The 23,959-nt window shown below is 40.3% G+C and overlaps 2 protein-coding genes across 8 annotated transcripts in view; both read right to left on the reverse strand.

Moving 5' to 3' along the window:
• The window catches only part of MAP2K6 (mitogen-activated protein kinase kinase 6), a 1,063,669-nt gene that overhangs the window by 853,274 nt on the left and 186,436 nt on the right, over positions 1-23,959 (reverse strand). The gene's annotated exons all lie outside the window — the stretch shown is intronic.
• Positions 1-23,959, reverse strand: part of ARSG (arylsulfatase G) — a 152,949-nt gene that overhangs the window by 112,663 nt on the left and 16,327 nt on the right. For all 7 annotated transcript variants that reach the window (XM_042449704.1, XM_042449705.1, XM_042449703.1 and 4 more), the window contains exon 2: positions 855-1,047. The gene's annotated coding sequence lies outside the window, so the exon portion shown is untranslated. The remainder of the gene's footprint in view (positions 1-854; positions 1,048-23,959) is intronic.

Consider the following 23,959-nt stretch of genomic DNA (forward strand, 5'->3'; position numbering starts at 1 on the left):
AATCTAAGGGTTAAATCTTGTTCTTAGTCCCATATAGAGTAGGACCACTGAATCAACTGGATTAATTACATGATGATTCAACAACTGATTCAATGTGTCTACTTTAGTGGGGATTAAGGAATTAAGATTCAGTCTTAAAACTTATTGCTTCTCTTTTCAGATGCTAAATGATGCAAATGCTAAATGCAAATGCATGTAGTTGCCATGGCACCAATCCAGTGCTGAGAGGGGTGGCAGTAGGAGTGGTCTGTTTAGCCCCTAAGTCTGGATTCAAACCAGCAGTTCTGTGGCTTTCCATTTTTAAAACTATTACTTGTTAATGTAAAAATTAAAGGTAAAGATAAGAATGATTAGATTTTTCCTTCATGTTTTATGGAAGCTTTGGCATCAACATCATTCTCCAAAATGTGACATAGTGATATTCCAGACATTATTTATGCTGTAATGTTTATCTTTATAATTCAGATAGCGTATATACTTGACTATAAATGACCTCATGTGTAAGTTGAGAGCAGGTTTTGGGGCCAAAATTATGGGTTTTGATATTAACCATGGATAAGTAGAGGGTAAAATGTTGAGACATGTAATGAAGAGTATAAAGGATGAAGCAAAAGAAAACAATGCCAAAGAACTTACAAAATTGCAAAATAACCACTTGGGCTCACCCTAAAGGCTGGATGAATAAAGTAAATGGTAGCTCTGAGATGTGTGAGAGTGACCGGTCACAGGTGGAGCTAAGAAAACACACACATGTCAAGGGAGGTAAAGGCAAAACAAAGAAAATGGCAACTATGGTAGCAGTGATTAAAATATAACCTTGCCTGATTTTAACCCAGAAAATCTGACAAACTTACATAAATGTCTTATTCAGATTCTTCAAAGCCTGAGTCTTCTTAGAGTTCCTTTGCGGTGAAGTGCCAAAGAGCTGCCATCACCATTTTCCCATCCGGCATGACGGTGTATTCATGCACAGCAGGGGCTTTGACTGGATGGCCCTTGTGGTCTTTTCCAACTGTATGATTCTGTGAAAAAGATCAGAAACAGCACCTGGGTGGAGAGAGGAGAGGGGTTCAATGACCCTTCTAGGTACAGTATTTATATTGACCCATGGATAAGTAGACCCAGGTTTTTGGGGTCAATATTTTGAGTAAAATTTCTAGACTTATACCTGAGTATATACAGTAATATTATTTTCTTAATATAAAAATGTTTATATTTTCTTCTTTCAAAATCCTCACTTGCATTGGAACTCCTTTGTATTTTGTTTAGGAAAGGGAAGATTTTCAGCATACTCAGTTTACTTGTATCAAGAGCCAAAATGGTGGTGGTGGTATTGCATTGCAAAGCTGCATTGCAATGTGCAAATGCCCAGATCTGATTCTTTTCTATGTAGTTCCACACACACGAACATCAAGATGAATGAGCACAAGAAAGGGAGCTCACACAGAAACAAGAGCACCATCTGTTCTTTCTAATCTTCACGACACATCAGTTACAGAAATTCAAAGAGCTATGGTTGAACTTTCTCCTGTACTAATTAGTATCTGAAGGTTATTAGAAAATCTAAATTAGTTTAGATTGACTGTGATAGAAGATAGGGCATGCACAGAACAGGTCATATAAGAGTCACTGGTCTCTGTGCAGACAGGAGAAAGGGCAAGCACAAAGTAATTTTTAAGTACGCAATCTTATGTGTAATGTGCATTTTATAATTTGCGGATTTATATAAACACAGACACACCACATCCACACCAGAAAGGAAGCCAGCTACATGCAAAAATTCAACCTACATTCCACAAGCACAGATGTACAGTATGTTGTTCACTACTAGTGGACCCTCTCCCCGCAACCCAAGCTTCACTCAACTACATCCAGGACTAATGGCACTGCCCAAGGAGAAACATGTCTTGGTCTGTTCTGGAAGCTTCTGTGAGGTAAACCATGGTGTAAACTATTCTGCTGTTTCCAGATAGCTAGATGAATGAGAAATACCTTAGTATATATTGATTTGTTAGATAAACCATTACAGGAGTTCACCTCTGTAGCTAAAGTGGAAATATCCTAGTCATTCTGAGGCACACCTCTGACTTGTATTTTAACTTTTTTATTTTGTGGATTTTTAACAATTTTTTAAATCACTCTAAGCCACTATGAGTCCCAATCTGAGAAAAAGGCAAGAAACAACAACAACAATGCTTTATGTCCTCTTCTGAGGTTGAGTACTGTATACTGATGATCTGTTTTCATACATTTCTACTAAACATATCTTGTGTATGCCATGTGTGTATCAAATTCCAGTTTTCATGTCACACTTGACACAAATAACAACTAGATATATGGAGGTTCATTAATAACTGTACTCCACATTATTTTGGAAGAGCTTTGTTATTAAGTCTTTTGGATAACTCTCACTGACAAAATCAGTTTAGCCTTGACTCCAAAAGGACAATTCTCATTCAGCTGATTCATACTCTGGGGCCCATTTCTACAATTTAGTCAGGAAAGCCATCATGGTTTAAGCATTAGATTATGCCTCCAGAAACTACCTGGCCATGTAAACCCACTGAGTGATCATGAGCAATCACACTCTCTCAGCCTCAGAAGAAGACAATGGCAAACTCCTAAATAAATCTTGCCAAGAAAACCCCATGTTATGAGTCATAAATGAACCGAAGACACACAACAAAATTTACTATACTCTGAATTGGTAGATTAGCATTAGAATATAGAATCACAGAACCTCAGAATTGGAAGGAACATCAAGGAACATCTAGTCTAACCCCCTACCATGCAAGAATATAACCAAAGCATTCCTGGAAAATGCTCGTCCAATCTCTGCTTAAAAATCTCTGAAGAAAGAGACTCTAAGGCAGTCTTTTTCATTGCTGAACAGCTCTTACTGTAAAAAAAAAAAGTTCTTCCTGATGTTTAGATGGAATCCTCTTTCCTGTAATTTGAATCCACCATTAGTAGCAAAACAAGCTCCATTACAGTTCTGGGAGTTAGGATTTCTCCCCAGAAATTAGAAGTATAGACTCAGTTGTGGGAGATACCATGAAGAACTTTCTAATCTGTTCATCCAAAAATTAATTATATGTCACATGATAATCCAGAGAATTTAAAAGCAACTATTTTCTTTGTAATTTTGGTTAAGAATTTCCCCAATTCAAGTGCAATCATTTAACAGTATGCTGCTAACTAATTCTTGTCCTAATTGTTTTTACAAAAGGATTTTTTTTCTTCTATTAATTTGCTTGTTACTTTCTATCTTAGTGTATATAATGTGAGTAAGGGGATACAAGTGCCTCCATGTATGCCAAAACTTGTACACGTCATTCACAAGATCAAAATCTACATGTGTGAAAGGGAGCCCCTTGAATCAGAGAGTGATGCTGACTATCTTTCCTTTTAGGGGATTTCCAGTGTTCATCTCAAACCATCTGAGTATACAGGTTTTCCCCTTGCTGCCTCTTTCTCTGCCAACCACAGAGACTGGTAGGGGTTGAAGTAGCAGCTTGTGAGACTGGAAGGGCACCACCCATCCTCACAGCCCTCTCAAGAAATGTGCGACTGTATTTTAAATCTCTACCCATTTCAGCTTCTGCCATAGAAGGCTTCGTCACAGCTCCAAAGCTCAACAAAAACATCCTTGTCAGTAAAAGTATACACTGGATGTGATTATACTTCTTCTCTTAGAGTAGCAGCTCATCCTTTTTTATCAGACACACAAGTATACACAGAATCATTAAGCTGATCGCTAAGAAATCAGAGCTGAACTTCACAAGATGTGAGCAACTTGATCTGCTAAGAACTGGCAAAAACCGACTTAATTTTCAGGGCTGAAAGCTATTTGTACACTGCCATCAGCACCAGCCTAATCTACAAGGACAATAAGAATGTTATCAGAGGATGGCAATTGAAAGGAGAAAGTACCAGCCTGGATATCAAAGACAGGGAGACTCTGTGAGTATAAGCATTTGGGAGGTGGATGGAAAGGGCTAGCTGAGTCCAGCTAAGACCAGTATTATGACAGATGGTTCCAGTTGTGTATCAATGACCTTGCAGAAAGAATGTGCAGCTGAAGATACAAAATTGGTAGGTCAGTCAACACAAAAGGATGAGGGGAGGGGAAAAAGTGACCTAGTTACATGAGGGGCATGAGTAAATCACTGGATAAACAAAACAAAATGGAGCCCTGAGATAGCAGGGGAAGGAGAGAAATCCCAAGGAACACCCTCCGCGGGCCAATAATTCAGAAGCTGACTTTTCTCAAGCCTCCCAGTCAAGTTTATTGTCAAAGGCCAGGCTTAATGAATGAGCAAAGAGGTGCAGACTTTGAAGAAATGAATGTGGTTGAGTAAATGAGCATATGATTTCTAGGGAAATGTAAATCCAAGAGACAGGGACCTGCATGGGCTTTCTTCTCTATGTTTAGAATGGCACCAAAAAAATCTTGCGAGGAGGAAGGAATACCTAAAACATACTCAGATTTTAGATATAAAATAGACTATTTAAAATTGTATATGTCTTATTTGCCTTTTAAACTGTTGTGTGTTTTAATTAATATGTTTTAATTGATGTTGTTCATTCTAGATTTGTTGTGGCCAGTGGCCTGCCTGTTCCCATTTTGCCCTCCAAAAATGAATGCCTGAGGAAAGGAGGCAGAAAAGTGAGAAAAGGTGAATACATGAGGAAAGAGGAACACTGTGCAAGGAAGTAGCCGTTCAAGCTCCTCTTCCTCTTGATTCCAACGGCACCAAACATATTCTTAGAAGGATGGGGGAACTTTGGTAAAGGTAGAGAAATTCATGTCAGAAGAGGAGGACCATAACTCACCTCCCATTCCTACCCAGTGGCCTGGGTGGAAGAGGAAGAGGACACCTGCTTTTCATGCAGAAAGGTCCAGGTTTGTCTCCAGGTGTGGCCAAAATAAGGTCTTCCTTGAAATGATGGAAAGCAGCTGTCAATCAAAAACAATGACACTGGGCTACAGGCAAAGCAGCCTCTTAGGGTTTATTGCAGGAAACAAAAATAGAGGAATACAGCATATACACAGAACTTGGAAATGTTACTTTTTGGGGCTACAGCTCCCAGAATCAGGCTGGCTGAGGGATTCTGTGAGTTGTGCACTTAAAAAGGCAGCAATTCAAAGCGTTACTGGAGGTGGGGTGCAGAAATAGCAGTTGCCATAGAAGGACTGGATGGATCAGGCTTCCTAGAATCCCACAGCTTCTTTAGGAGGAGCTCATTTAAGCAGGGACCTAGACTGATGAACACCCAGCCAATTGGATGCACACACTGCCTCACTTCTACACTGCACCAGCCACATGTCCTGAAAGGCCACTTCCTTCTGTCCCACCTCATAACAAACATTCCCAGTATGCAACAATAACACATCCTCCTTTGTTTGATATTTAGCCCACCTGCTCCACAAGGGAATCATATACGGTAATTTCACACTGTCCAATTCAATCCTCACAATAAACCTATAAAGCAGGCCTGCACAACGTATGGAGCGGGGGGGGGGGCACATGTGGCCCGCCAAAGGAATTTGGATGGCCCTTGAGGATGTGGAATGACTTCAAGGCACCTTCACTGCTCAGCCTTCTCTTCAGGAGAGGGCCACATATGGGAGGAGATGGATGGACAAACGCATGCCCTGCGAGGCTCCTCCACTGCTCAGCTATCTCTTGAGCAGAAGGTCAGGTGGTGGTGGAGGAGGAGGGCAGGCAAATGCTCGCCCTACAAGGCTCCTCCTCTGCCCAGCTTTCTCCTAAGAAGGGTAGGCAGTATACAAGAAAGAGAGGCAAATGCTCGCCCCTCAAGACTCCTCTGTCGCTTGGCCTTCTCCCAAGGAGAAGTCCAGGTGGAAGAGGAGAATAAGCAAGGCTCACCTGCCACTTGGCTTTCTCCTGAGAAGATGACCAGAAAGAGGAGAAGGAGAATGGAATTAATTCTAATTAATATAATTAATGAATGAATATAATTAGTATCAAAATAAAACCTATCTGACGCCTGAAAAAGTTAGTCTATTGTAATTTTGGCCCTTAACTACTGCCAAGTTGTGCAGGTCTGCTGTAAAGAAACAGACTGAGGCAGTAGCCAACTCACAACATCCCAATGGTGTTTATCAGACGAGCTCTTAAAGAGGTACTATTCCAGTGTGACTCCTCTAGCTGCCTCCTGTTGCATGCTGGGACTGGCAGTTTTAAGGAGGGGTATTTAGAATTCTCAGGCAGAGAAGTTCAGCTCCTTAAAACTGCCAATCCCAGCATGCAACAGGAGGCTGCTAGAGGAGTCACACTGGAATAGTAGCTCTTTAAGAGCATAGTGTGATAAACATCAATGTTTTTATAGTTGAGGAGGGATTTGAACTCATGCCCTCAATTTTTGCCTGATTCTATCTCTACTATACTACTTTGTCCTCATTGTGCTGCATATAGGGATGCTCTTTGTTCTGACCTGGAATTTATCTGAATAATGCATATTCAGAATTTGGGCATCAAGTTTCATAGAATCATAGAACTAGAAGAGACCGCACGGGCCATCCAGTCCAACCCCCTGCCATGCAGAAAATCCAAATCAAAGCATCCCTGACAGATGGCCATCTAGCCTCTGCTTAAAGACCTCCAAGGAGGAGACTCCGCTACACTCCGAGGGAGTTTGTTCCATTGTCAAACAGCCCTTACTGTCAGGAGGTTCTTCCTAATGTTGAGGTGGAATCTCTTTTCCTTCAGCTTGCATCCATTGTTCTGGGTCCTGTTCTCTGGAGCAGCAGAAAACAAGCTTGCTCCCTCCTCAATATGACATCCCTTTAAATATTTAAACAGGGCTATCATATCACCTCTTAACTGTTTCTTCTCCAGGCTAAACATCCTCAGCTCCCTGAGTCATTTCTCATAGGGCATGGTTTCCAGACCTTTCACCATTTTAGTCGCCCTCCTTTGGACACGCTCCAGTTTCTCAATGTCATTTTTAAATTGTGGTGCCCAGAACTGGACACAATATTCCAGGTGGAGCATGACCAAAGCAGAATACAGTGGCACTATTACTTCTCTTGATCTAGACACTATACTGTTATTGATGCAGCCTAAAATTGCATTGGCCTTTTTAGCTGCCGCATCGCACTGTTCACTCATGTTCAATTTGTGGTCTACTTGGACTCCTAGATCCCTTTCACATGTAGTCTCATTCAGCCAGGTGTCCCCCATCCTATATCTGTGCATTTCATTTTTCTGCCCTAAGTGCAGTACCTTACATTTCTCCGTGTTGAATTTCATTTTGTTAGCTTTGGCCCAGCTTTTTAGTCTATTCAGGTCATTTTGAATTTTGATCCTGTCCTCTGGAGTATTAGCTATTCCTCCTAATTTGGTGTCATCTGCAAATTTGATAAGTATGCTCCCAATTCTGTCATCCAGGTCATTGATAAATATGTTGAATAGCACTGGGCCCAGGACAGAGCCCAGTGGGACCTCACTGGTCACTTCTCTCCAGGATGAAAAGGTGCCATTGTTGAGCACCCTTTGGGTTTGGCCGGTCAACCAGTTACAAATCCATGTAACAGTTACCTTGTCTAGCCCACCTTTTATAAGCTTGTTTGCAAAAATGTCATGGGAAACCTTGTCAAAGGCCTTACTGAAATCAAGATATACTATATCCACAGCATTCCTTTCATCTACCAAGCTGGTAATTTTATCAAAGAAAGAGATTAGATTTGTCTGGCATGACGTGTTTCTCTGAAACCCATGTTGACTTTTTGTGATTATGGCATTGCCTTCTAGATGTTCCCAGACTCTCTGTTTAATGATCTGATCCAGAATCTTTCCTGGTATTGATGTCAGACTAACTGGATGATAATTGTTGGGATCCTCTTTTTTCCCCTTTTTGAAGATGGGGGACAATGTTTGCCCTCCTCCAGTCTGCTGGGATTTCTCCTGTTTTCCAGGAGTTTTCAAGTATGATTGCCAATGGCTCCGATATTACATTTGCCAGTACTTTTAATACCCTTGGATGTAGTTCATCTGGTCCTGGAGACTTAAATTCATTTAGATTAACAAGGTATTCCTCTACTATCTCTTTACTTATTCTGTGCTGAAATTCCCCTATTCTGTCCTCTGCTCCATTATCCTCAGATTGAGCACCCTTTTCCTTTTCTGAGAAGACTGAGGCAAAGAAGGTGTTGAGTAATTCTGCCTTTTTTCTGTCCCCTGTTAGCATTTTGCCATCTTCTGCACGCAGTGGCCCTACCATTTCCTTCTTCTTCTTTTTGCTGCGGACATATCCAAAAAAACCCTTTTTGTTGTCTTTAACCTCTCTAGCAAGCCTGAGTTCATTCTGCGCTTTAGCTTTTCTGACTTTACCCCTACACATGCCTGCTATTTCTTTGAATTCCTTTTTCGTGATTTCCCCCCCTTTCCATTTCTTATACATGTTCTGTTTCAAACTTAGCTCCGTTGAAAGTTCCTTAGTCATCCATCCTGGTTTCTTGAGACACCTCCCGTTTTTCTTTCTCACTGGAACTGTTTGAAATTGTGCCTTCAGTATCTTCCTTTTGAGAAAGTCCCATCCGTCCTGAACTCCTTTATCTTTTAGTACTTCTGACCATGGAATCGCCCTCAATACTTCTCTAAGTTTACTGAAATTCGCTCTCCTAAAGTCTAGAATGTGTGTCTGACTATGCCTGGCTTCTCCTTTCCACTGTAGAACAAACTCCAGGAGAACATGGTCACTTCCACCTAATGATCCCACCACTTGCACCCCATTAACCCAGTCATCCTTGTTGGTTAAGATCAGATCTAAAATAGCTGACCCCCTTGTTGCCTCTTCCACCTTTTGGACCAGGAAATTGTCTTCCAGGCAAGTGAGGAATTTGCTAGACCTTGAGGATTTTGCTGAGTTTGACTTCCAGCAAATATCAAGATAGTTGAAGTTGCTCATCACTACTACATCTCTCTTTTCTGTGTGGTCATCTGTTCTAGAAAGATATCATCCAATTCCTCAGTCTGACTTGGGGGTGCCACATTAACATGACAGTCATAGCTTTGCACAGTTGAGACATTTCTAAGAATCCTAGTAAGTATGTATTACTAAATAAGCATGGAATCTGAGAGTAGTCCCAGGGAGCAGTGCCATGAAATTCAAGAACAGCTTAGGATTCCTTGCAATATCATAGATGATTTCATGGTAATGCCTTCTCAAATGGCCACCTTTCTCAAATGGCAGTACTGCTTTCTCAAGTGGCCTGTAAAACTAGTTTGGTGTCATTATGTGCCTTTCAGTCAAGTGTGATTTACAGCAACCCTATCATGTAGGATTTTCTTGACAAGATTTATGCAGAGAGTTTTCCTTTGCCTTTGTTTTCATCTTAGGCTAAAAGAATGTGACTTGACCAAAGTCCCACAGTAGCTTTCCATGGCAGACCAGGGACTGAATCATGGCCTTCCAGATTCCCAAGATAGTCATATCTGTACAACATCCCAGTTAAACAATATGTTATCTGTATGTGTACATGTATGTGTATGTTCTAAGATGGAACTTCTTTGAATGATTAGTTGCAGACATGAAGGATTAGCTGGAAAAGGCCTCTGCTCATGTCTTTTTGCCATTTGTGACAGAATGTAATTCCATTAATGCTACAAGGAGAATCAAGAATACTGATTAAATTATTTAAATGCTGAATATCCCCAGACTTTCTCTTCCAGCATGTCATCCTGTTGTTTGCAAACAATGCATTGTAGATAGGAAATGACACTGAGCTGAAGGATCACCTTTGCAGCAAAGGTGAATAACTCAGTATTTCTGCGTCTTTCTTATGTCGTTGCTTGTCCAAGACATCACTACCTTTTGTTAAACAAAGTATAGTTGGCCCTCCACATTTTCAGCCTTGACTTTTGCAGATTTGAATACTCATGGATTTGATTAATATGTTACCTCCAGGAACTTCTAGATCCTCCAGTATGACTCTATGGCCAACTTTCACCAAAAATTGCATTGAGGAACCTAGAGATTCCTAGAAAGAATGCTTATCTAGGCATCTGTAGTTCCTCCAGCACAATTCTAGGGTCAGCTTCCAGTGGTTGTTGATCATAAACTTTCTGAATGACCTAGAGATTCCTAGAGAGATGTTCTCTTAGGTAAAAAAAAATAGTGTTCTTTTATTTTCAGTTTTTCCACTTTCACTGAGGATGTATGTCCCTAACCCCAGGAAAGTGGAGGACCCACTGTACTGGATACTGTCTCAGGAAATGCAGACACACACCCTATGTTTTCAGAGGCAAGTTTCCAGGAAACAGAAAAGCAGTTGTAGCCAATGGGCAAAAATATGGTGCAATTCCCTGCCACAATGTGGGGAAAAAAATATGTGTTGGTACTCCACACCAGATACCCGAGGAACACAGTATCAGAGATCTTTCTGATATCATGTTTGTTTTCCCACCACCAGTTCTTTTAAAAGGACACAAAATCAAGAGGTACCTAGTTTGGGGGGTAAGCTCCAATAGGACTGTGGGGATTATCAGACAATGGATGCCCCATCCCTGTCCCGTCATGTTCCTATCCTTCCTGCACAATAGCAGGAAGAATTTTCAGACAGGATTCATGTTTATCCCATCCGAAACGCATAAATGATGGAGATTGCATGAAAGGCTTTAGATGAAGTCACGCAGATCCAGTCATTATCCCACCATGAACCTGTCATTAAAGCAACATTGGCTGACATACTGCATTAATGGAAGTTCACGTTAATGAAATGCCACTTTAATGACAGGTTATAGATGGAATTGGCACTATGATTTAAAGGCCTTTTGCACCATCACAGTCACGGATGGGTTATGGATGGGATAATGACGGGGGAGTGATCCCATCCTCATGTGAAAATCTTCTGTGTTTGCCTTCTAGAGACCTCTTGCTGAGTTCTTGCTCTTTTTTAGCTTATGTACTCTTTTAAATATCCCCCTCTAAATCTGGGATTTGGCCAGAGAATCTCATTAGCAAATTCTCTGCCTACAAGTCCTGATCTGACATAGAGAACCCTGGCGATCTTATCGTCCTTTTCTTTGCATTGTTCTGGCCAGAGGTATCAATATGCCCTAGCTTCTCCCCAGGAAAGTTTAAGGGGACCAAGGAAAGATCATTTTTGATCTTTTGTCATCTCAAAGATCATTTTTGTCATCTCAAAATCTATCTTTCAGTGACTTCTTTCCCTCTGTATTGCACTTCTTCAAAACTGTTCCTTCTTTCACTGGTATGTGCATGGTTTAGGACAGTGATTGCCAAAGTGGGCAGTATGCTCCCCAAGGGGTGTGTGTGGAAAGATCCAGGGGGACAGTGAGGAAAAAGGGATGGCAAGGGGACCTTCAGTCAAATTATTGGTGTGCAAGAAAGAAGGGGAACCAGCATCCTTTAGGACCATGGTGAGGATGAGCCTTGCATGAAACTTCTTTTGAGAGTCCCTGAAAACCACAGCATAGCCTTGCTGATCATTTCATGTGCTGGTGTCTCCCACTCTTTGCCTGTCTGCACAAGTTGACTCTCTTAGGCGGGATACAGACTGCCCCTTTGGGGCGACCTGCAGCTGCCCCTTTGCGCCATGTATCGGGGCTAGGGCTGCCACAGCGGCAGCCCAAAGGCCCCAATACGGCGCTTTTCGAGACCAGAGAGAAATGCCGCTTCTCCCTGGTCTCGAAAAGGGGTGTCCTTGGGGCTTCATGCCCCAGGACACCCTGGGAGCCACAGCCAGGGGAGAAAGGGGCCGCTTGGCCCCTTTCCCCCTGGCACCATTCCTGCAGCAATCTAGTTGCTGTGGGAACAAGGCGCCCTCCAGGAAGGAGCTCCATTTCAGAGCTCCTTCCTGCACCGCAGTTAGGCCACCACAAGCAGCCTGACGTGGCACAAAGACGTCAAGCCCGCACTGTGCCATTTGGACACGGCGCGGTCGTCACATCAAAATGGTGGCGGCCATGTATACAGGGCGCCATCTTTACGGATGGAATATGTACTAGGGTTGCGGGGCATCTGTAAGAGACGCCCTGAGGCAACCCTAGCACATATTCGTTACGTGCTACTAGGCCCATCTGGAGAGGGCTTTTGTTACATATTTCACTGATGGTGGTGGTGGTGGTGGTCAGGAAACTCTTCCAAGGCTTGGGCATTGCATCTATGGCTCCAAGTAGCACCATATTGGGGCAGACTGAATAACTGGAGCAAGGAATTAGAGCAGCTGGTAGTGGGGGAGAAGCGGAGGCAAAAAGGAGCTTTCATATTTTAGATCCTGCTTAAGCTTTGTGAGCTTTACTGGGACTTGGTTGACAGGTTGGTGCTGCTCTGTTGCTCCTGCTTTCTTTCATTGGACATCATTGAAACACCATGCCTCCACTGTGACTCGAAGCAGCTTTATTTTGGCTGTCTGTAACAGGCCCATGATACCATATGTGAAGCACTCTGTATGCCTAAAATGTGTTACAAAAATACTAAGTATTCTTAGTATTATCCTTAGGAAGCTCTGGTGTACAATGGTTAAATGCCAGTACTGCAGCCACAACACTGTGAGTTCAGTCCCAAAGGGCTTCAGATTGACTCAGCCTTCCAACCTTTTGGAGGTTTGTTGGGGGCAATTGGCTTACAGATTGTAAACCACTTTGAGAGTGTTTAACTTCACTATGAAATGATATAGAAATGTAAATACTATTGCTAAATGCTGCTGGTATCCTGAGAGACAACAAAAAGTGCATTCCCAACTGCCACAATAACAGCATAGGCACCACATGGGCCTCTCCAAGGAGATAATTTCAATGATAGAAAGATCCAGCCGCAAGTACTTTTTACACTATTGCCACTCACTTTAACTCACAAAAGCTCTATCTGTGTGGTGGAATCCAGAGAATATTACATTCTTGTTTCCCTCTGGTTATAAAAGAACTCAGAACTTCAACATTCCTTTGTCACTCATGCAGAGCATACATATATACATAAAAGATAGTGATAATCAGAATGACAATTTAGACCTTGCACTGAATGAGGAGTTCATTCATTACACGATCAGTTAAAAAGGAAGTTTCTTACCCTGAAGGCAGAGAAGAAAGGCCTGAGTATGTGTGGGAAAGCCAGGGTAGAATATGAAAAACCCATTGGCTGGGGGAAAGAGGGATATGAGCAGATTTGCCAGAGCAGAGGGACTAATGTTTAGTAGAATGATTGGTTATGGATACAGAAGAAAGAAGCAGAGGTTTTCAAGAATTCCCCTGCTCATGAGAATTTGTATCCTCTTGGTACAAGCTTTTGATTTCCACACAGCCTGGCCTAAGTAGTACCATGTGTACAGAGTTGGAAAACATATCGGGGGGAGCACTAGGGTGGTTTGACTCACTAGGAAGTTGTTAACCAGTTGCCCAAGGAACAATCATTTCAGAATAAACAGTGGGAATTAGCTGACTGCTGTAAAAAGGAAGGAACATTGGTTGGTGTTGGTTTTGGGGGAGTTTTTTGTTTGTTTTTGAATTCACTATTCAAAAAAGTTCTGCAAGTGAAAACTATATTTGCATAATGGGAGGGAAAGTCAACTTCTCTTTTGCAGACTCATTCCCAGGATGTAAATCTTAACTTGCCTAATAAGAGCTGAATCCTCAAGTTGCCCAATTGTCTTGATATGGCTATACGCTTGAGTCACCAAACTGCCTCATTTGGGATTTCTTAACTCACAGTCCAGAAACATGGGTGAGATATACTCCTACATGATAATGTTGGATTGGAGATAGTTTCAGGATTGCCCTTTGGAGATAGGTTCAGGACAAAGTACAAAGTGTTGGTTATTACCTTTAAAACCCTACATGGTTTGGGTCCAAGTTACCTACAGGATTACTTACCTCCTGTGTAATCTGTCCCATACACTCAGGTCCTCAGGAGGACATTTACTCCAAGCTGCCAAAACTAGACTGGCAACTGTCTCCCAGAGACATTTTCTTTGGCTGCCCGTAGACTGTGGAATGACCTGCCAGGAGAGATTCCACAGCTAAATATGTTGTCTGAATTTAAAAGAGTATTAATGATTTATCTCATTCATCAGACCTACCCAATCAATTTTAAACTATGAATTTTAAATAAGGATATTTTAATTTTATGCTTGATGATTTTTAATGTGTCCTACATTTATATATTTTAACTGGATGTGTTTAAATGGTTTTACATGTTTTGATCTATGTTGTACCCCATCTCAAGCCTTGGGGAGACAGCAATAAGAAATAAAACTGTTGTTGTTGTTGTTGTTAGATTTGAACTCTGCCACATACGAACACAACACAAATACTGTATACACCATGGAGGATATATTTAAAAATATTTGGAATGGGAAAAAACCTAGAATTAAAATGAAAATTTTGTATGATTCGGTTGACGGGGGGGATGGGCATTGCCAAATCTAAAATGGTATTATCAAGCATGTGTTTTAGATTGGATTTTAGATTGGATAAGACTAGAGAATAGAAGAAATTTAAAGTTGGAAAAGTTTGAACTTAAATTTGGCCTACACGGATATTTGTTATGTGATAAAGTGAAACTAGACAAACATTTTAATAATCATATTATTAGGAAAGCACTACTACAGGTTTGGAAAAAGTATAAAGAAAAATGGTGTCCAAAAATACCATTTGGGCCTCGACAAATGAGGCTATGTTTGGAAGAGAACAGTATAAGGAGAACGATTGGGTGACATATAACGATATTACAAAATGGTATGAAGGTAAGAGAATAATGAAAACACAAGAAGATTTACTAAAGGAGGATATCCACACCAATTGGTTTTCTTATAGACAAATTAGAGAGCACTTTTTAGTTGATATAAGAGATAAAGGAATAGGGGAATGTGATCAAGCATTAGAGAAAATAATTAAAGACCCAAGGAAACAAATCTCAAAATTATACAATTTAATATTGGAATATGAATTGGAAGCAGAAACGGTCAAGGAATTTATGATTAAATGGGCCAAAGATATAAAAGAAGTAATATTGCTGGAGGAATGGGAAAGGCTTTGGAAGGGAAAGCTCAAAAAGATGCTAAGTGCCGACATAAAAGAAAACATATATAAATCCATGCATAGGTGGTATCTTACCCCATATAAATTGGCAAAAATGTTTAAACAAAATAAAAGTGTTTGCTGGAAATGTAAGAAGGAGGTAGGGACATATTTACACATATGGTGGAATTGCTCAAAAGTAAAACAATTTTGGGAAAACATACATACAGAAATGAAGAAAAATTTTGGTTTGGAGGGAAGACCGACTGCTAAATTCTATCTACTCAACATATTCGAAGTAACAAAATCTCAGAAAACAATAAGTGAGAAAATTATAATGTTTGCCTTGGCAGCGGCAAGAATGATATTTGCGAAAAATTGGAAGAAAGAAAAGTGCCCAGAAATAGAAGATTGGAGATGGAAGATGTTAGATCTATATGAAATGGATAAACTGACATATCTGGTTAATGATAGGAATCTGGAAAAATTCCATGTAGAATGGAAAATATGGAAGATTTACTTGGAGAATCTAAAAGAGGATAAAATGTCTATCACTATGGAGATGTAAGAAATGATATTTGAAAGGGAATAGTTGTGATAAAGAAACATAACCTTTATCGAATGCTTTTGTAAAAGGTGACCGGTTTAGAAAATTAAGGTTGTGACAGTAACTAAGGTATAAAATTAAATTATAGAACAGATTAAGACAGACGAAATAGTGTGATAAGATGATGAAGATGATAAGATGTTGTTAAGGGTAAAGTAACATATGTGATGGTGAAATAGATGGGAAGAGTTATTATAGGGTTAAGTTGATGATTTCAAATAGACTAATATATTTGCATAGAGGTCAGTGAGAAAATAATAAGAAAAAAAGAAACAATACGAATCAAGTTAGTACCTAAGGAAGTCAGTTAGTATGTTAATATAAGCATAAAGAATTTATAGGATGGATTATGTCAAGATTTTATACAAGTTTTGCTTTGTTTTGTATTTTTTAAAATGTGCAATAAAATTTAATTAAAAAAAATATATGCAGCAGTGCACCAAAAGTCCAGAATCTTGAGAGAGGACTGTGATGAGGACTCAATTAGTAACAGTGTGCTCAGCAAGGGAGATCTGCTTGCCCTTTGGACAAAGCCATGTGCAGTGAGTGCAGAGAGATGCAAACTCTAACCTATATAATTGCACAACAAACATTAGTGCAATGATCCTGGAAAAGGAAATGAAAAAGGGAAGAAAAGTATGACTTCTCTAATGAAAACCACACTTCCTTCTTAGAATAAAAAACTAAAAACTCTAATTGTTTGAGCAAGGAACACTCTTTACCTGTAATGTATGCATGGTTTGCAGTACAGTAAACAAGAGGAGAAGAGGATGTTCCGACTGACCATTCTGATGTCCCATGAGATATGAAGTGGTATATAAATGAAGCTATTGCTATATATGGGGGGGAGAGGAGGGAAAGGAAGAGAAGAGATTTTGGCTCTATTCAAAACTTGAAAGGTGGCTTTTTGGGGACTACAATCCCTAGTCACAAACAGCTCTAGGTGGTGTGGGGAATTCCAGGAGTTGTAGCTTTTCCATTCTAGACATTGATCACACCATGTGAACATCCACTTCTTCAAATGGAGACAGTGCTCCAACAGAAAAGCAGAAAGACAAGCAGGTTTAGGAAAGATAGTTCCATCTTCAGATATTTTAGATGTTCCAGAACCCAGCTTAGCACTTTACAAATAGAAATATTTTCGAATATTTTTAATGTGGTACACACTTGGAAAGCATGTATTCATTAAGGATAGTGCCAAAAAGTATTTCTTGAAACTCAAATTATTTGGAGGATGAGTAAGTATTATCCTTTTGGTATGACAAGACGTGGTCAGTCTAATCATCTGTTGTCACTGTCACAGAAAATGCTGTGCTTTGAAGAAGTAGAAGTCCTTCAAAGCTTGGAGTGGAATTTCAAAGAAATGTAGAATACTCTAAATGCTAATAGCTGTTGTGACATTACCAGAAAGTTTATTTAAGAGTCCAAAATTCACATCATGATTAGCAATACCTTTAATTAAGCCAAGAGAACAGCATGTCACAAAACAGAATGTTTCCCAGAGCTCTTCATCAGGTTAAATGATAAACAAAGGCCTCCACCCCCACAATAATTCTGCAACTCCAACCAAAAAGGGTGTAAGAGACTGATGTTAAAGCTATGGGGTTTGCATTGCTTATTGTCTAGAGAAAGAACACAGAAAAATGCTGTAGACTTTTTCAGAGTTGAGATGATTTCAGGTTGCACCTAAGACAGTACCTAACATGACTACAGGAGAAAATAAAATTGAAAAAGATTGACACACACACCCTCCTCCATTTTTAAAGGAAGTGTTAAACTAAGCTCTCATCCTCTGGTGAATCACAGGTTCCTTGGCTGGTGGGAAAATGAGGAGAAAATTAATATATTTAAGGCTGTCTGGAATTAAAACAGCATTAAAGACCAGACTCTTCCAGCAGGCCTATCCATATGATTTTTACATTATGAATTTTAAACTACTGACTGATTGATTTAATATATATTGGTCTTGTATGTTCTTTTAAACTGAGGCAATGTGTTTTAACTTGGTTATGTGTTCTAACGGATGTCACATGTTTTTAACTGATGTTATTAATTGTATTCTAATCTGTTGCTGATCCTTGTCTTGGTCCATGGGAAGAGGTGGGTAAGCAGTAGGAAGGAGGAGGAGAAGGAAGAAAAAGATGATGATAGATGTCTCTCCCTTCACCTGAGTGTGTTGGCACATGGAGATGTATTGGGGTAGCCAGTTTCTGCTTGTCATTAGTGCAAAGATCAGAGATGTGCATTGCAGCCACCCATATTGGAGCTGATGGAATTAACTGCTACCTGTGACACTCTCCAACGCCAATATCAACTGGAGGTAGTGGCATAATCGCACTATTTGAATCCCATATAGGGGCATGATCCCACGGAGGTCATAGCAGAGGTGACAACTGCCTCTTTGGTGTATATCCATGATCTACCGTATAGGTGAGGCAGTGATCCATGCTGAAGGGGAAGAGAGAGGTAAATTGCCAGGGAGCCAGTCAGCCAGCTGTGTCTGCTCTTGAAACAAAGAGAGACTAATGCTGAGGACTGTGAGGATCAGTTGCTGGTCTTGGAGAGGACCAGAAAGAAATTAAAAGGCAGCCCTTCAACACATGCCCTCATTAGACTTGTGCTATTATTATCTAGCGTTGGAGTTAGAGGAATATTTTCCATGTGTCTTAAGCAGACTGAAATTCAGTAAGGATGGCTTGCAATTGATCTTCCTGCGGCTGATCTTCCATGTCATTAACCCTGGTGCACGGAATAGAGACTGAGTATCTTGAGAAACCTTCTTTGAGTTCTCTGCAACCCGCGGAGAACTCGTGAGATGGACTTATGTTTCCTGTTGGCAAGCAAGGGACAGGGCACTTGCCAACAGCAAGCAAATACTGTATGTGGGGGCCTGGTGCTGGAGATGCTAGAAATATCTCTAAGGACACACAGCCTTCGTACTGGATTTGACGTGGAGTACAATAGAAAAGAGGAGATAAGGAGATTGGGTTCAAATCCTTACTCAGTTATACTAATGAACAGAGTATTACTTACACAATGACACCCATTCTAGCTTAGTACAATATAAGACATCTCACCACAGAAATGTTGGGACATGGTTCACACTACCACTTTCTTTGGAACCAAACTAAAAGGAGACTATGTGAGACTTCTTGTTCTGTCAGGGCGGAAATGTTGTGGTAAATGTACTTGCCAAATATTAACCATCAGAGAACATCTTTAGTTAAACATCATTTCAGATCTTAACCCTTAGTCTAGTAAAGCCATTGAAAACTCCAGACAAACAAAGAACATCAAAGATAATGTGTTATATGTTTAAAAACACCCCTTTTACTAGACTCTTATGCAAAATTGATAGCCAGCTGCATAGTGATACTGAAAACCTTTTAAAAATTTGTTGCAAATATCCACTTATATGAGGGGCTGGCTTTGACAAGGAAATTATGTCAAAGCTGCAGATAATGGAATCTAGGGAGTTTATCAAACAGGAGGAATTTCACTTAAATTCGAATGAAAAGAAAGTGGGGCCAGAACACATTCACTTAAAGTCGCTAGCTTAGCGCAATTACGTGAATGTGCATTGTGTTTGAACTGGCTTCCCATTGCCCAAAAATAGCATGCCATTGCCTGAATTTGCATGCGGCAGTATATCAAGCAATAACGTGAAACCATGATTGCGTTCGGACTGACTTCCCATTGCCCGAATTTGCGTGTAGTAGGTTATCACACAAGAACGTTAAACCCCATGATTGCGTTCAGATTGCCATCGGATTATACTTCCAATTTCCCTTGTCTGATAAACTCCTAGTGGTGGCATTCACAGGAGGGTTAAAATAGTGGGCCACCTTATTGGCAAGCATTATAATAAACCAAGTTCATTTTTTTTAATCACAGATGTTTCTCAACAAAAAATAAGTCTGTACTGCTGTGGATTTCAGTGTACATATCAACATATTCCAGGCTAACTTTCCAGCTTCTGACCCATGATTCAGGCTGTATTGAACAGCTAAAGCAGAAATCACCTAGAAGATGTGTGAGCAGGTTTGCCGTGTCTTTTAAACAGTCAATGTGAATTTCTCTCTCTAGCAGCTTCCTAGTCCCAGTGCTAGGTAATTATCTTCTGCCAGGTAAGTTTTTCTTCATCTTCCTGTGGTCAATAAAGAAATATGGCCAATGTAAACTATGCCAACAAGTCCTCAGTGTATACTTCACCTGATGTCTGTTTTGGTGCATAAAGAAGATTCCATCATCCATAAAGCCAACATCAAGGGCTATCAAGAAATGTGCTTGCTGCCCTTGACTGATCTATGTTCTGCACACAATACCTCTCATTTTCATCTACAGTGTGACCTTGTTATCCACTGGGGTTTGGTTCCAGGACCCCCCCCCCCCCCCCCCGCTAACAAAATCCGTGGATGCTCAAGTCCCATTAAATATAATGGCAGAGCAAAATGATGTCCCTTATACAGTATAAAATGGAAAATCAAGGTTTGCTAATTGAAATTTATACTTCTAACAATATTTTCAAGCCATGTATGCTTCAATCCGCGGATAAAAAATCCGTGTATAAGGAGGGCTGACTGTACTTATTGGGCTCTACCTGATCTATGCAACAATAGCACATATAAAAATCCAAAAATCAAATAGGATCTGTGTATCCACACTTCACAATTATAGCAGTTTGATATCGTTTTAACTGCCATCCTACAGAACCACGAGATTTGTAATTTATTGGAGGGGAGAGTACTCAGGATTTTCTTTCCCAGAGAGCTCCTGACCTCTAGTTCAGAGGGAGTGGGCTAGAGCTTTCCAAGCAAAGAAGTCTATGTTCCTCACTGAACTACAAATCCCAGAATTTTCTAGGTTGGAGCTAGTTGCCACGGTATCAAACTGCTATAGTTGTGCAGTGCGGATATATCCCAGGACACCTCTTTATCATGCTGGTTTTAATGTGTATTTCTTCCTTTACTTTGCTTGTGTCTGTGCTGGTGTGGGTATCCCATGAAGTCAAAAGGTTCAAAATCTGCTCCCCTGGAAAGCAAGGGACCTTGACCCAAACAATGAACTGCTGTACTGCCTCCATGAGCTTTTCCTCTAAAAGTTTATGCAGCAGCAGCTGTTTCATGAACAAGACTTTTTTACACAGTTTTAAGGCAGACACAACCAAAACTGGGGCAACCTCGGCAGATGCTCAGCCACTACAGTGACATAGTAGCATGTGGCAGAGTTAGTTATTAGCTTAAACAACAACCACATTCCTTAACTAGAGAATAAGAAACTTATCCAGTGTTATTTCTTTGTCAGAGGGATTAAAGTCATTATAAGCACTGCAGTCTTGGCTTGCAAAACAAAATAACTGAGTGGAGGCCTCTCTTCTGTTTTTGGTATCCACCTTGAAACTATCAAACAGCAGGAGCCATATGTTGCTACTGGCTCTGCCTATCTAGACAATTTGGAGGTCCTCCAACCCAGAGACACCTGTTTCTGGAGAATTTGCCATGAGGTAAGAATTTTTTCCTTTCCTTTCCTTTTTTTTCAATTTTAAAAGTAGGGCTCTGGGACTAAGAAATCTGCTGCCCAGAATAATTTTACGAAGTTCATGACTCCTAGTTCCAAGACCTATCTGATTCCTCTCAGACTCATTATCAGAATTGTATTTAAATTCATTTCCCATTAAATTGCCTAATACATGTCTGAAAAAAAAAGATAATTTATTTCTTCAGATGCCTGAGAAACACAGTTTGTGTTTGAACAGCGGTGGAAATCATGCAGCCCGCAACTTGTTGTTGGACTACAACTCCCCATCAGCTCTAGCCTGTACAGTCAATAATAATAGTAGTAGTAGTAGTAGTAGTAATAATAATAATAATAATAATACTACATCTCTTTATTAAAAAAACAGCAGTAGGCAGCTAGGCCTCATGTTCACACTGAGAAATAAATGGAAATACATTGGCAACTTTAGGATTCTTATCTGTGAAAAGGGAGTTACACTGCTGAAGTAATACAACAGTTATGCCACCTGTTCAGAACATCTTTAGTGCAATGTCCTTTACTGCAAGTCACATCTCTGTGACTTTCAGCATTTCTGGTCTATGCATGGAAGTCTATGCATGGAAGTCCCAGAGATGTGAACTGGAAAAATTGTACCACCAAGATCCATAAGTAGTTGAGTCTCTCCTCAAAAAGGATCAATCAAAGGTGTATTCAATGATCACTAGGAATTTTAAAATCTAATCTGCACTGCAGAAATAATGCATTTTGACACCACTTTCACTGCCATGGCTCCATCCTATGGAATTCTAGGATTTGTAGCTTGTTGTGGCATCAAAGATCTCTGAAAGCTAACTATCTCACAATACAAATCCCCCAGATTTGATGCAAAATGTTATCTTCTTGGAATGATCAGAAATGAAAAGTTGAAAATGGAATATGGTTAACTTATATTTTACATGAGAACGGCAGCCCATGTGTGCTCTGCAGCGAAGTGGAAAAAGAAGGAATTCCCAGCTACTGAGTGGACATTTAAACTACTCCAGTACATGGCTGTGGACAAACTTACCTCTATGTTAAGGAGAAAGCATTGGGAGAAATAGAAAAAGGACTGGGAAACTTTGGTAAATTTTTGATTAGAGAATGGGGGGGGGGGGGGAGAAAGTGAACATTAACTGGGATGAAAATGAAGATGACAAGATTGTGGAAATTTCACTCTAGATATGAGAGAGGGGACAGGGATGAAAAATTGATGCTTTTCTGATGAGAAATAGGGAAAGGTTATGATATACCAAGCCAATACATTGCTCTGGAAGTTTATTTTTGTTGGGTTTTTATTGTTGTGCTCTATTGTCACGTTTATGTGTAGAATGTATATATGTAGGTATGTGTGTATATATGATGCTTATATATGTGTATGCATATGATGTCTATTAATAATTTTTTAAAAAAACTAAAAATCCCTGAATTCCATAGTATTGAGCCATGGCAGTTAGAGGTGTTAAATTGTATTAATCCTGCAGTGAAGATTAAATCTAAGACATCTTAAGATGTCGAGCTCTTCCAGGAAACTGCTTGCAATCTATACCAGGTACATTTTTCTGGGGGTAAGCTACACAACATGGAGAGCATTCCCCTGCCAGTGGGCAAAAGTACTAACAATTTGCCTGCCAATGTTGACCGACTGCATTATAAAAACAGTTTTGGGGTCCCTGCTTTCAGTAGTCAAAGGACAGAGCATATCCATGGTTCCATTTCCTTTGCCATATCCATTTCCTTTTCCATTTACTTCCCATCCCCCTTATTAACCCCAAGCAATTCCACCATTTCTGAATAAAGAAAAACAATGTCAATAATCTAAATTCTGTAACAGGCAAACTCAACCAGAACAAAGTGGGCAGAATCTAGATTTCCTAGGATCTTGCCTGTGTTAAGATTTTGGGGGGGGGGCATGATTTAAATCATGCCTGGGGAGATGTACACCTGGCACATAACTACATCTACATAGCTATGTCTTCCCAAAACATATTTTAAATGACACATCTGCTCCACCAACATGGCCATTTCTGTGTGAGTGGAGAAATCTGCAGACATGTCCACTTAGTCTCTTGTTACTGGACGTACTGCAACAGATTATGTCCTTGTAATGAATCCAACTACAATAGCTGGACTCATCTCTGCTAACCACCCCTCTCCAGTGACATAGAAATTGCCATCTTGCTTAGGAGGTGAGGGTTTTTTTTTGGGGGGGGGGTGCTGATAATTGTGCAGTTGGTAAAGAATTCTTGGTAAAGAATTCTGACTAATGCAATAACCAAAACAATGAGTTACAATAGCATACCTTAGATGTGTGCCAGCCCACATTTAGCATTACAGTCAGCCTTCCATAACCATGGATATTTTATCCACGGGTCCAAGTATTCACAGCTTGCAGATATTTAAAATATATATACATTCCAAAAAGCAAAGCTTGATCTCACCATTTTATATAAGGGACACTATTTTACAACCCTACTGTACTTAATCAGACTTGAGCATCCACGGATTTTGTTATCTATCCGGGGGTGTGACGGTGGTGATGGTTCTGGAACCAAACCCCAGCGGATACCAAGGGCCCACTGTAGTTCATTTTTCCGAAGTAAAAGTGAACTTCTAAAAACTAGTGCTCTTCTGCAGTCCTTTCTTTCTATCATTGACTTTCGCAACAACCCTCTCATTTTATCAATGGAGAGCTAAACTTGAAAAGTCATCCTAAAGCTATTTAGGGAATTCAGAGCTGAGAAATGCATCTAATTTTTCTTTTGGGGGTGTAAAAAATCTGCCAGCCAGTTTAACTACCTTAACACATCTCTTG

Source organism: Sceloporus undulatus, chromosome 2, assembly GCF_019175285.1.
Source record: "Sceloporus undulatus isolate JIND9_A2432 ecotype Alabama chromosome 2, SceUnd_v1.1, whole genome shotgun sequence".
In the NCBI taxonomy this organism is placed as follows: domain Eukaryota; kingdom Metazoa; phylum Chordata; class Lepidosauria; order Squamata; family Phrynosomatidae; genus Sceloporus; species Sceloporus undulatus.